Raw genomic sequence first — 10,933 nt, 5'->3', positions numbered from 1 at the left:
TGTATGGGAAGATGGCTGGCCAAGGCTCTTGAAGGAGGAAGGAGCAAATTCCCTCCATATGGAGTCAACAGCCTTGAATGCTCTCTGGAGAGAAACAGTCCTGGTGAGGCATGAGCACGGGGCTCCCCGAGGACATCCCCAGGACACAGGCGCCCTGGGAAGATGAGGAGGGCTCCAGGAGTGAGCAAGGAGAACAGTGCCTGTTTGGCTGGCTGTTTTCTACTTGCATGAGAGATATCAAATGTCTCTTAGATCTCTCAGCACTGCTCTCAGATTATAAGGAACTCAGGGGAGAGATTTAGGCCATGAACAACAGTGACACTGATATACTTATTAAGGAACTATATTATTATGCTAGGGCTGCCATAACAAAGGGCCACAGGCTTGGTGGCTTAAACAACAGAATTTATTGTCTCACAGTTCTGTGGGCCGGAAGTCTAAGATCAGGGTGTCGCCAGGATTCATTTCTCCTGAGGCCTCTCTCTTGGCTTGTAGATGGCCGTCTTCTCCCTATGTCGTCACATGATCTTCCCTCTGAGTGTGTCTGTGTCCTAATCGACTCTTCTTAGAAGGACACCAGTCGTATGGGATTAGCATCCACTCCCAATGACCTCATTTTAACTGAAATACCCTTTTAAAGGATTAGGATCCACTCCCAAAGACCTCATTTTAACTGAAATACCCTTTTAAAGACCCTATCTCCAAATATTTCACACTCTGAGGTACCGGGGGTTAGGATGTCAACAGATGAATTTTGAGGGAACACAATTCAGCCCATAACTTTTCGAATTTTTATGGTCATAACTCTAATATAAAGCCACAATTGTTACCATTTACAGGGCATTTACTGGGCTTCCTATGCATCACTTCACTTTCACTTAATCTTCAAAACTTACCTCTGAGGTAAGCAGTGTTATTGTCCACGCTTTAGAGATGAGGAAACTGAGGCACAGGGCAGTTAAGCAACTCGCCTGTTTGAACACAGGCCGCCTGTTACCCAAGCCTGCACTTCTAACCACTACACCATTCTGCCTCTACTCCTGGGTTTGTTACAGAAAAATGCGCCAACTACAGAAGAGAAAGAGGAAGCTGAAAGTCATCCACAATCCCACGCGTCCAGGCTTTACATACAGATTTGGATTATGTTGCACAGTTGTCCTGCCCTGCTTTCCTCCTTAACACGTGCTAATGTCTCTGGTGTGCTTTGCTGGCGGCAGGGCCAAAGGGAAGCTACAGAGGCTTAAAAACTGCACCTACAAAACATCCAAGGGCGTGGGGCATTGTTAACGACAGTGCTGGGTGTAAAAAGCTGGCTCGTTAACAATATGTGCAGTACCGGCCCAATTAACAACCAAGACAACGCCAGAATGCTCATGGCAGCTCGCTCGCTGGCTGGCAGAACTAGGGGTGATCCTGACTTTCCTCCTGTATCACCCATATTTATTTGCTGCATTTCTCGAATGTGCCATAACGAGCATGTGAACAAAATGACCTCTGTGGGCAGAAATGAAAACAATAAATGTCAGGCGAGAAAAATGAAGCAGCGCCCACTCCCAGCGCCACAGGCCCCGCTCGCCCATGTCGGCTCGTTCTGGACGGTTCCTCCACATGCGTGTGGAAAGGAAAACAAAGGCCGCAGACGGAGTCTGTGAGGAAGTCTATTGGAACAACATCCTGAGTGAGAAAAGCGACAAAAGAACCACCTCCGTAAAAGCAGCCCAAAGTGGCCATTCAAATAGTAAAAATGACGCAGGGCTGAAAACAAAGTCGGGCCTGCAGCCGGGGTTTCCTGAGCCAGTGAACACAGCGGCGCGGAAGGGGAAGCTGCGCCCCCGCCCCCGGGCCTGCGCTGCCACCCGCGCCGCGACCCCGCGGGCCCGGAGCCTCCGTGCCGCCCCCCGGCCGGAGGGGCAGCCCCCCAGGGGCCCAGCAGAACCAGACCAGCCGCCCCGGGGCCACCGCCACGCTGGCCTGTCAGGGAGCGGGGTGGCACTTGGATGGGGACCCACGGCAGGCCGGGTGGGGGCTGGGCACGTGTCCCACCTCGGCCACCTGCTTCCTGCCGGGCTGCGCAGCCGGGAGCCGGCCAGGCAGACACAATGGGCAGGACCCACGTCAGATTCTTAGGGGCAGAAAATTCCTCTCTGTGGACCGAGAGATCAGGACAGGATATCTATAAGTGTTTAAAGAAAAGCCCGGTCTGCAACCCCCTCCCTGCCCAAGCACTTCCGAAATGGCGCGCAACACGCCCGGCTCTTTAAATATCCAAACCCAGAATAAATGTGCGCGCAGCATTTCCCCCCGGCAGCCGGTCCCCAGGCTGCCAGCTGAGTCAGAGCCTCGCAGTGCTGGAGCTGGAGAGGGCTTTCCAGATCCGCAAGTTCAGGCTGAGACCCAGACGCCCAGCCCCTGGCGCGCTCGCCCTGCGGCTCCTGCCCAGGACCCGGCTCACCCCGGCTCCGGCACCCTTAAGCACTGCGCCACCCTGCCTGCGCCATCTGGGCCACCCCGCGCTTTTAAATGAGACGCAGAGTCCGGAGAGGTGAAAGGACTCGGCCTAAGTTACACAGCTTGTTCCTGGCAGAGCCGAGCTAAAACCTGGCATCCACATTCCCATCCTCCTGCTCTGTCCCTGGACCGTGTGGACATTTGAACCTGAGGTCTCTGTTGCGGGCTGTCCTGCGATAGTGGGGGTGATTGCTCTGGGCTGAAGTTGTGGAATGTGCTAAGATCCTTACAAATAGGTTTAGACAGGCATTTCTCTTCAGAGTTTTGGATTTCTACGTACCTGGACTATATCGATGGTTTGTTTTTGTTTTTCATTAAAAAATTTTTTGGCTTCTGCCAAATATCGCTTCTCCGAGACCTCAAGATATAGAACAGTTACAAGCGAGCTGATCCCGTTGACGTGGGGTCAGGGCCCAAAGGTCTGTCACCTACAGCCCCTGCCCCTTTGCCCACCCCCTCAACCCTACCCCTGCCCTGGAGACATATTCTGGGGCTCAGGGCTCTGAGCATGGTCTGCAAAGCACTGGACCAGTTAGCATCTTATGGACTTATAACCCTGAGAACCCCTGTTCACCATAGTGTGAGTCTGGACAACGGAGGGAAGACCCCTGAGGTTCTACTCCATCCTTCTCTGCAGTCTGGTAGCAAATAAGGCTGAGAAGAGACCTGATAGACATACCTGAATTTAAATGCAACCAGAGGGTAACCGTGAAACGTGGCAGGCCCAAGCCCAGCACAGATCATCCATTCTTTCGCTCATCCAACAAAAATTTCTGAGTACTTACTATGTGCCTTACTAGTACCAGTGCTAGGCACAGCAAATTAAATCCAGAAAAGTAATTCATGATCTTATCCTTAAGGAGGTTTGTGTTCTAACAAAATCAGACATATAAATACAAAGAAAATATAAACACTTCAGGTACAGTTTTTTTCCCCTAGATTCATGAGCAAGACCTACCCTTCCCAGCAAAAGTGATCATCAAATCCTTCATGGAAGAGGTGAATTTGAAAAAGTATGGTTTTGACAGGAGGAGCTGGGAGAGGAGAGCATTCTATAATGGGGAATCAGCTTATGCAAAGGCCCTGAGGCTGTACAAACTTCAGGAAGTGCATTCACAGAGTCTCTCAAGTGAGGGGCATCTCCTGGAATGGGCCACCTGGCAGCCTGCTGGAAAGCTCAGATGTGTTCACGAAATGGTGAGCTTGGCTAGACAGTGGGAGGGATCTAGATGGAGCACCAGAGAGAGATCAGATGCAAAGGTAGGTTAGAACCAGAGCGTGGAGGGCTGGCTGTGTATATCAGGCGGGGCGCTGTCACTCCACTCTGCACACAGTGGGCAGTCGCTAAACACTTTTTGAGCGGGTAGTGAAGCTTTAGGAGGCTGAGCCTAGCAGCGGTGGGGGTACAATGGAAGGGGAGGGATGCAGGCTGGGACAATGGCCACAATTACTGCCAGTGAAGGGGACAGGTGATAGGGCCAACTGTGGGTGGAGGCAGTGGGGATGGAGAACAGGAGACAGATGCAAGAGATAAAAACGTCCCAGGAAAATCAGCCGGGCTTGGCTAACCGCTGACTTGGGAGGTCAAGGGACATGAAGAGTCGGCGGGGACAGCAGGCCTGGTCTGGGCGTTGGGGAGCAGCGGGTGCCTTTTGCACACTTGGGGAAGACAGCAGGGGCACCTGGGGCTGGGTGGGCACGTGGGATGCTTGATTTGAGGCCCGGAATGTTTGGGGCAGAGGAGAGAGCCAGTTCCAGACCCAGCTCGATCCCCAGAGGCTGCCCTCAGTCTCGCACAGGCGTGAGCAAAGACGCTCTCGGTGCTGCTTGAGAAACGGCCGACTTTGGGTGAGGGTTATCACTTCCAATAATGTCCACGCTATGTGGCTTCCAGCGGATTCTTCACCCCCTCCTCTCCCCGGGGAACACATGGCTCCCATGTGACAAAAGCTGGACATGAGACCCCCCTTATGACCAGTAGGGGCAACAATTAGAAGAGCAGGAATGGGGGCTTCCCCGGGCCCACATCTTCCAGCTGAGCCTGCCTGTCAGGGTAAGTAGCAACCAAAATAATCACAGTTGCTTGCCACTTGGAATACTATTATCTGAACAGTTGGTGGATATGAACTGTTTTTAAAACAAGCTATCAAAACAAACCCAGGAGGACATCTGCCAGGCCTGTGAGTCGCTGAGGAAGGAAACTGGTGACCCGGCCGCCTCTCCATCAAGTGTCCTCCCGCCAAGGGGAAGGTCCCAAAGATGGCCCCGGGTGGGAGGAAGCAGAAGCTGGGCGAGGGTGGGCGGGTCTGGCGTGCAGACTGGGAGTTAAGAGGCAGAAACACCACTTCTGAAAACAATGAGGCTCAGGTGCCGCCCCATGCCAGCGAGGGGAGGACTGGGCGGCCCTCGGCCCCAGCAACCACTTGAGAGCCTGGGTAAACCTGGAGTGAAAACATCAGGTGTTATTTATAGCCGTCGGCTGAAGTCGTGTTATTTATTAAGATGTTTATAAAAATAAATTGTAGGTGGCCCTTCCTTCCTTCCCTCTCCAGCCCTGCGTAGAAAGGTTTTTATGGGCAGACTTCTCGGCTTTGTTTAGCTTATTTTCCTTTTCAAAAACTTTAGCTGATGAGGGCAAGGATAGCGAATGTTTATTATGGAAAACCTTGGATGGGGCCGAGGCACTGAACTTCCTGGAGGGAAGGGGCAGCAGAACGAGGTGGTGGGGCCGTGTCCCTGCAGCCGGGCTCCTTCCTCGTGTTGACCTGGGGCCCTGGGAACAGCTTTCAAAACAGATGCCTCAGACGCGGACAGGAGTTCCATCTGTGGTCTTGGTGTGGGGGGATTTTTCAGAGCCGGGAAGGGATTTCCACAGGCAGAATTGCTTCCTTCCGTCTGCTCTACCCCCTCAGCCCCCAAATAAAACGTATAAATGCTCCCCTGACTCTCTCGTCTTGCATCCGCCTCCCTGTTGTGTTGGTCGCTTGTGTGAACACGAATTGCACCCTATGCTTTAAGAATAAGGGAGCAGGTTGGAAGTTTGGGGTGATAAATTCAGTTATGGGAGTGAGTAGAGGGTACTGGAAAGCCCTCGTGGCTGCAGATCTCAGGCCTCATTGTCCGATCAGTTTTATTAGTAGTAAATAGGATATTTTGATCTTGGAAACAACGAATCGCCGTGGTGACATGCCAGCTGCAGGCTGGAGGCATAACGAGGGGGACAGGGCTGGAAGTCTGGCAGGAGGCCCGGACCCCAGGCCCTGGGGCTCCGCAACCAGCTTCTTCCTCTGCCCGCTGTGTGCTCGCCACCAGCGGCCTCTCTGAGCCGCTTTCCCTCTCCAGCAATGGGAAGCCCGAGGCTGTGGGGGCCTGGCAGGGACGGGGTGCTCCGGGCCAGAGCTGAGGGAGTGGTCTGGGGGAGCTCAGGGGCCAGACAGCAACCCAAGGGGGAATCGCATCTCTCAGCGGCACAGACTCTCCAGGGGCGTCCTTGAGAGGCCAGGGTGACTGTGCCACCCTAAGGAAATGTTGGCCAAGTGAGGAGGGATCTGGAGGAGCTCAGTGACTGAGGCAGACGCACATGCAGAGGGAAAGAGAGTCCTCAGGAGGAAAGCCCAGACAGGCGGCGGTTTTGTTTTGGGGAGGGGGGGAACAGAGTGGAGGGCAGTTCTGGGTGGGGAGGGGGGATACAGTTACTCTAAGCCAAAGGTCTGAGGGGGCGAGGGAGGACGCAGACGAAAAGAGGGGCCCCATCTGGTGCTGAAGAGAACCTTGGCCTGAAAAAGCTCGGGAAATGGTGTGGAGAGGACGGTGCTCCTCGAGAAAACCGGGCGCAGCAGCGCAGGCCTCGAGCGCTCACAGGGCCTGGAGCGCGCGGACCCCAGAGGGAGGAACTCCCAGGTCCAAGGAGCTTTGCCTCCAGGCTCCTGAGCAAGGCCTGGTCTCCAGGGGAGGAACGAGGAGGAATTTGGGGTGCTTCAGGCCGCTTAAGGGATGCCATGACATTGAGGGAAATTTAGGACGGTGTCTTTTTTTCCACCTTGTTGTTTTTTTTTTTTGGCATAGTTGTAAGAATTTCCTACCAAATTGGTAAAAGGACTAAACTGAATGTGGGACAATGACAAGCGGCAACACGATGAATGTCACAGACATAACGCTGAGTGAAAGAAACCAGAGGCAAATGTACACTGGGTGCAACTCCATTTACATGAGGTTCAAAAGCAGGCAAAGGGAAAACTAATGTAGGGAGAAGGAGGTCAGCAGAGCAGTCACCACGGGGGTGCCAACTGGGAAGGACCACGAGGGAGCCTTCTGGGTGCTGGAATGTTCCATATCTTGGTCTGGGGGGTGGCTACACAGAGTATAAAGTGTAAAAAGTCATAAGCTGTGCAAGGAAGACCTGTGCACTTCCCTGCATGTCAGTATACCTCAACAGAAACGATGGTAAAGTGGAGTGATAAATCTTACATAAGTGCATCCACTTCCTGTTGCTGCTGTAACAAATTACTACAAATTTCATAGCTTAAAACAACACAAATTTCTTGACTTACAGGAGGTCAGAAGTTTACCATCCAAGTGTCAGCAGGGCTGCGTTCCTTCTGAAGGCTTCAGGGGAGAATCCATTTCCTTACCTTTTACAGCTTCCAGAAGCCACCTTCATTCCTTGGCTCAAGGTCCCTCCTCAAATCACTCCAACCTCTTGCTTCTGTCATCACATCTCCTACTACTGTGTCTTTTACTCTCTGGTCTCCTCTTATAAGGACCCTTGTGCTAACTTTGGGCCCATCCAGATAATCCAGAATAATCTCTCCATCTCAAAATCCTTAATTTAATCACATCTGCAAAGTCTCTTTTGCCATATAAGGTAACATATTCACAATTCTGGGCACTAGGAGATGGACCTTTTGGGGAGCCATTTTCAGCCTATCACCATAAGATTACATGAAGGTCAAGTTCCTTGTATAGAGAGGGTGCCCCTTTCCAGACCAAATCAGATCTACAAATGTGTTAGGATAATTAATTATGGAACACACAAACCCCAAACTCTCCACGGCTTTATATAGTAAACAGGGGTTCTCAGTCCACCATCTCCAAAGGATCCTTAGAAAGAATTCAGGGGACCTGTGAACTTGGATGGGAAAAACTTACATCTTTATTTTCTCTATATTTAGCACTTTCTTCGATAATAAATGTAGTCAATAAATCCCATTAGTATTTGGCAGTACCTGTAATGTTATCACCAATGGAAATCAAAGATATTTTCACATCAAGTTACAATTGTTGAATCTATATCAAAATATCACTTATGTTCACCACTACTTCAAAAGGATGGTGGTTACTAAACCTTCCCCCATATTATTTAATAATGGATTAATAAAGAGGCATGTATATTAAATTATCATGATTTTTATATTTTAATAACTGTATTAGAGTACAAATTTTAATCTAGTATTCTACTTTATCCATTTGAAAACATTTCTGAGAAGGAATCTATAGGCATCACCAAACTGACAAAGTGGTCCCAGGCACACACACATGCACACACAAAATAGTTTAAAAAACCCTGAAACATGGGTTTCCTTTTTGCTCCTGTAAGTGTTGAAGCAGTCTGGGTGGCTCTCCTACGCTGTGGCTGCCCCGTCTGGAACACGTGACCTCCAAGTGACCCCTTGGGGCTCATTGGTGCTGGTTTCCCATTGGGCCCCGGCACCCAGAGCAGAGCGCTTCCCCCAGCCTCTCTGAAGGAACTGAGGATTTCTCCTTCAGGCCACGACCCTGGGGCAGAGATTCTCTCAGTTCTCCAGGGAATTTTTACGTAACACATACCCAATTAGTAATTTAGCCGACAAAGCTCCTCTCCTGGGTTTCTTCAGCATGTGGGGACGGGGATGGCTGACAGGCACACAGTCTAAACGCTTGACCAACCCCATCACTCTTCTAAGCTACTTCTAATTCCACCCTTATTTATTCCCCTGGACCACGCCAGAGCTCCTCGCTCTGCTCTCCCTGACCGTGAGGGAAGCAAGACTCAACAGCTCGTGCTGCTCTCGCTCTGCGGTGGTTGCTGTTTCTCTCTGCGTCTTACTGGTAAACTCAGTCGGGGTACCCTGACACCGTGAGCACTTACACACCCAGGCCTCCCGCCCGCGGCCGTCTCCCTGGTCTGGCTTCCCTCTCCCTGGGTACACAAGCCTCGAGGTGTTTGCTCATGCTTTAGACTTTCCAGACTAACTTGCCACTGGCCCGCCACTGACCTCATGCTTGGCTGCCCCACAGCCCTTCCAGTGTGACTCAGACTTTACCTTCCAGTGCTAGTTCCTCTTTACCCAACCTTTTCCCTCTCTCTCCCATCACACCTGGAGGGCATCCCTCCACCCACACTGTGCCCCACACCTCCACCTGTGACCCCAGGATGCCCTTCCACTAAAGTAGGTGGTCCTGCCTCATCTGGATATGGCTGTCCATCCGTTGGAGGGGAGGGGGTAAAAACTCCACCCTGGCCGTTCACCCTCCTCTCTTCTTTGAACTCTTCTTCTGGCTTCTCCTTTCTTGTAAAGGCCTGCAGTCCTTCAATGGAACCAGCAAAAGGATGCTCTCTACCACTCACAACTGTTGGCTCCAGGATCCCAATGGTTTGGGCCATTCTGCTTTGTCCAAACTATCATCTTCTCCCTTTCTTCTCCCTGTGCGAGTGCTGCACCCCGGGGAGTGTGCGGAAGCTCCTGCAGCCAGCCCCCAATGCTTATCTGCGAACTTGGGGTGCCACATTCGCCCAGGCTAAGGAAGATGAAAGATTCTTAGATGGATACTAGATGTGTTATCTCACACAGGTGAGCATTGGCCTCTCCCCTTTTAGAGCACGTGGAGCACCACTTCTCTGAGATCTCACTAAGGGAGGCTCCTGGGTTCCCACTCCTGGTGCCGGCACCCCATGGTGCTGCCGTGCAACAGCTGGTCTATCGGGGTAACTGCTGCTCACAAGCTTTATTGCCTCTAAACCCAGCAGCACATCCCTGCGTGACTAAGAGCTGCTCCGGTTTCCGGCAATGAACGTGCTCTGGAAGCAGAGCTGCCAGCATGCATCTCCCTGGCCCATCTTTCACCTGCTCCCCGCTGACCGACCTGTGGCGCACTTTGACAATGGATTTGTTAGCACACTTGAAAGTTCCCAGCTTTTGAGCCAATCGTGTTTCCTTCCTTTCCTTGCGTGAGGCTCTGTGTGACTTCCCCACCTAGACATTTTCCATGACTTTGTCACACTTTTCCATGCGTCTTAATCATGCGAAGTAAAGCCAGAGGCAGGGACCTGAAACCACAACAGGCTGCAGGCTTCCCGGGACTGGTGGGTGTGGCTGCGTCTGCAGGAGAAGCTGAAGGACTGTGAGTCTCCAAGCTCAACACGCCAGAAAACGAAAAAGGGAGTGTACCAGTTTCCCAGGGCTGCCCCCCAAGAGAACCACAAACTGAGTGCCTTAAAACAACAGAAACTGTCTCGAAGTTCTGGAGGCTGGACATCTGAAATCAAGGTGTGGGCAGGGTGGATTCCATTTTGGAGCCCTTTGGAGACTCGGCTCCGGGACTATCTCCCAGCCCCTGGTGGTTGTCCGCAGTCCTTGGTGTTCCTTGGCTTATAGCAGCATCACCCCAATCAATCCCTGCTGTGTCGTCATGCGGCGTTCTCCGTGTGTCTGTGTCCGAGCTTCCTTCGTCTTATAAGGATGTCATCCTGGACTTGGGGCCCACCCTAATCCAGAATGACCTCATCTTAACTTGATGACATCTGCAAAAACCCAGTTTCAAAATAAGGTCACATTCACAGATTCCGGGTGGGCATGAATTCTGGGGGGACACTATTCAACTCAGTATAGATTGGAAAGGAAGAAGGGGAACAGGAAGAAAGAGAGAGAGAGTGAGGGGGGGAAGGTGAGCAAGGAGGCAGAAAAAATGAGACCAAGATGACAGACAGAAAGGCGCTGGGCGAAGAGAAGAAAATAGGGGACAGGAAAAAACGGGGTAGAAAGGCAACCACATCTATTCTGTTTTCACTGGGTCCTGGGGGTGTGCCAGGAGCCTCAGTTCATTCACTGGCTCATCAGATATTTTCCGAAGCATTATGACGCATCAGGCACTCTTTTGAGCACTGGTCGCACGACAGAACAAAGCTGAGAACAGTTCCTGACTCGTGAGCCATGGATGTCGGCTCCCTTCGTTCTCACAGGCTCTGAGCGCACTGGCGAAGGGTGGCGACCTGCTCAAGGCCCTGTGGCCAGTAAGTGGTCGAGGCAGCATTTGGATGAGAGCTTCCCTGGCTTCACGTCCATGCCCCTAAGAAGAGGAAAGCCTTGTGCTCCAAGAGGGTCATGGTAGAAAGTGCCTGACGTTCTCATGTTACTGGTACCAAGAAAATTCCCCACCCTTCCTGAAG

The sequence above is a fragment of the Ceratotherium simum genome, chromosome 32 (assembly GCF_057802395.1).
Source record: "Ceratotherium simum simum isolate JZ-2026a chromosome 32, ASM5780239v1, whole genome shotgun sequence".
Lineage (NCBI taxonomy): Eukaryota > Metazoa > Chordata > Mammalia > Perissodactyla > Rhinocerotidae > Ceratotherium > Ceratotherium simum.
The sequence above is the reverse complement of the archived record's forward strand: the minus strand, read 5'-3'. Positions refer to the sequence as shown.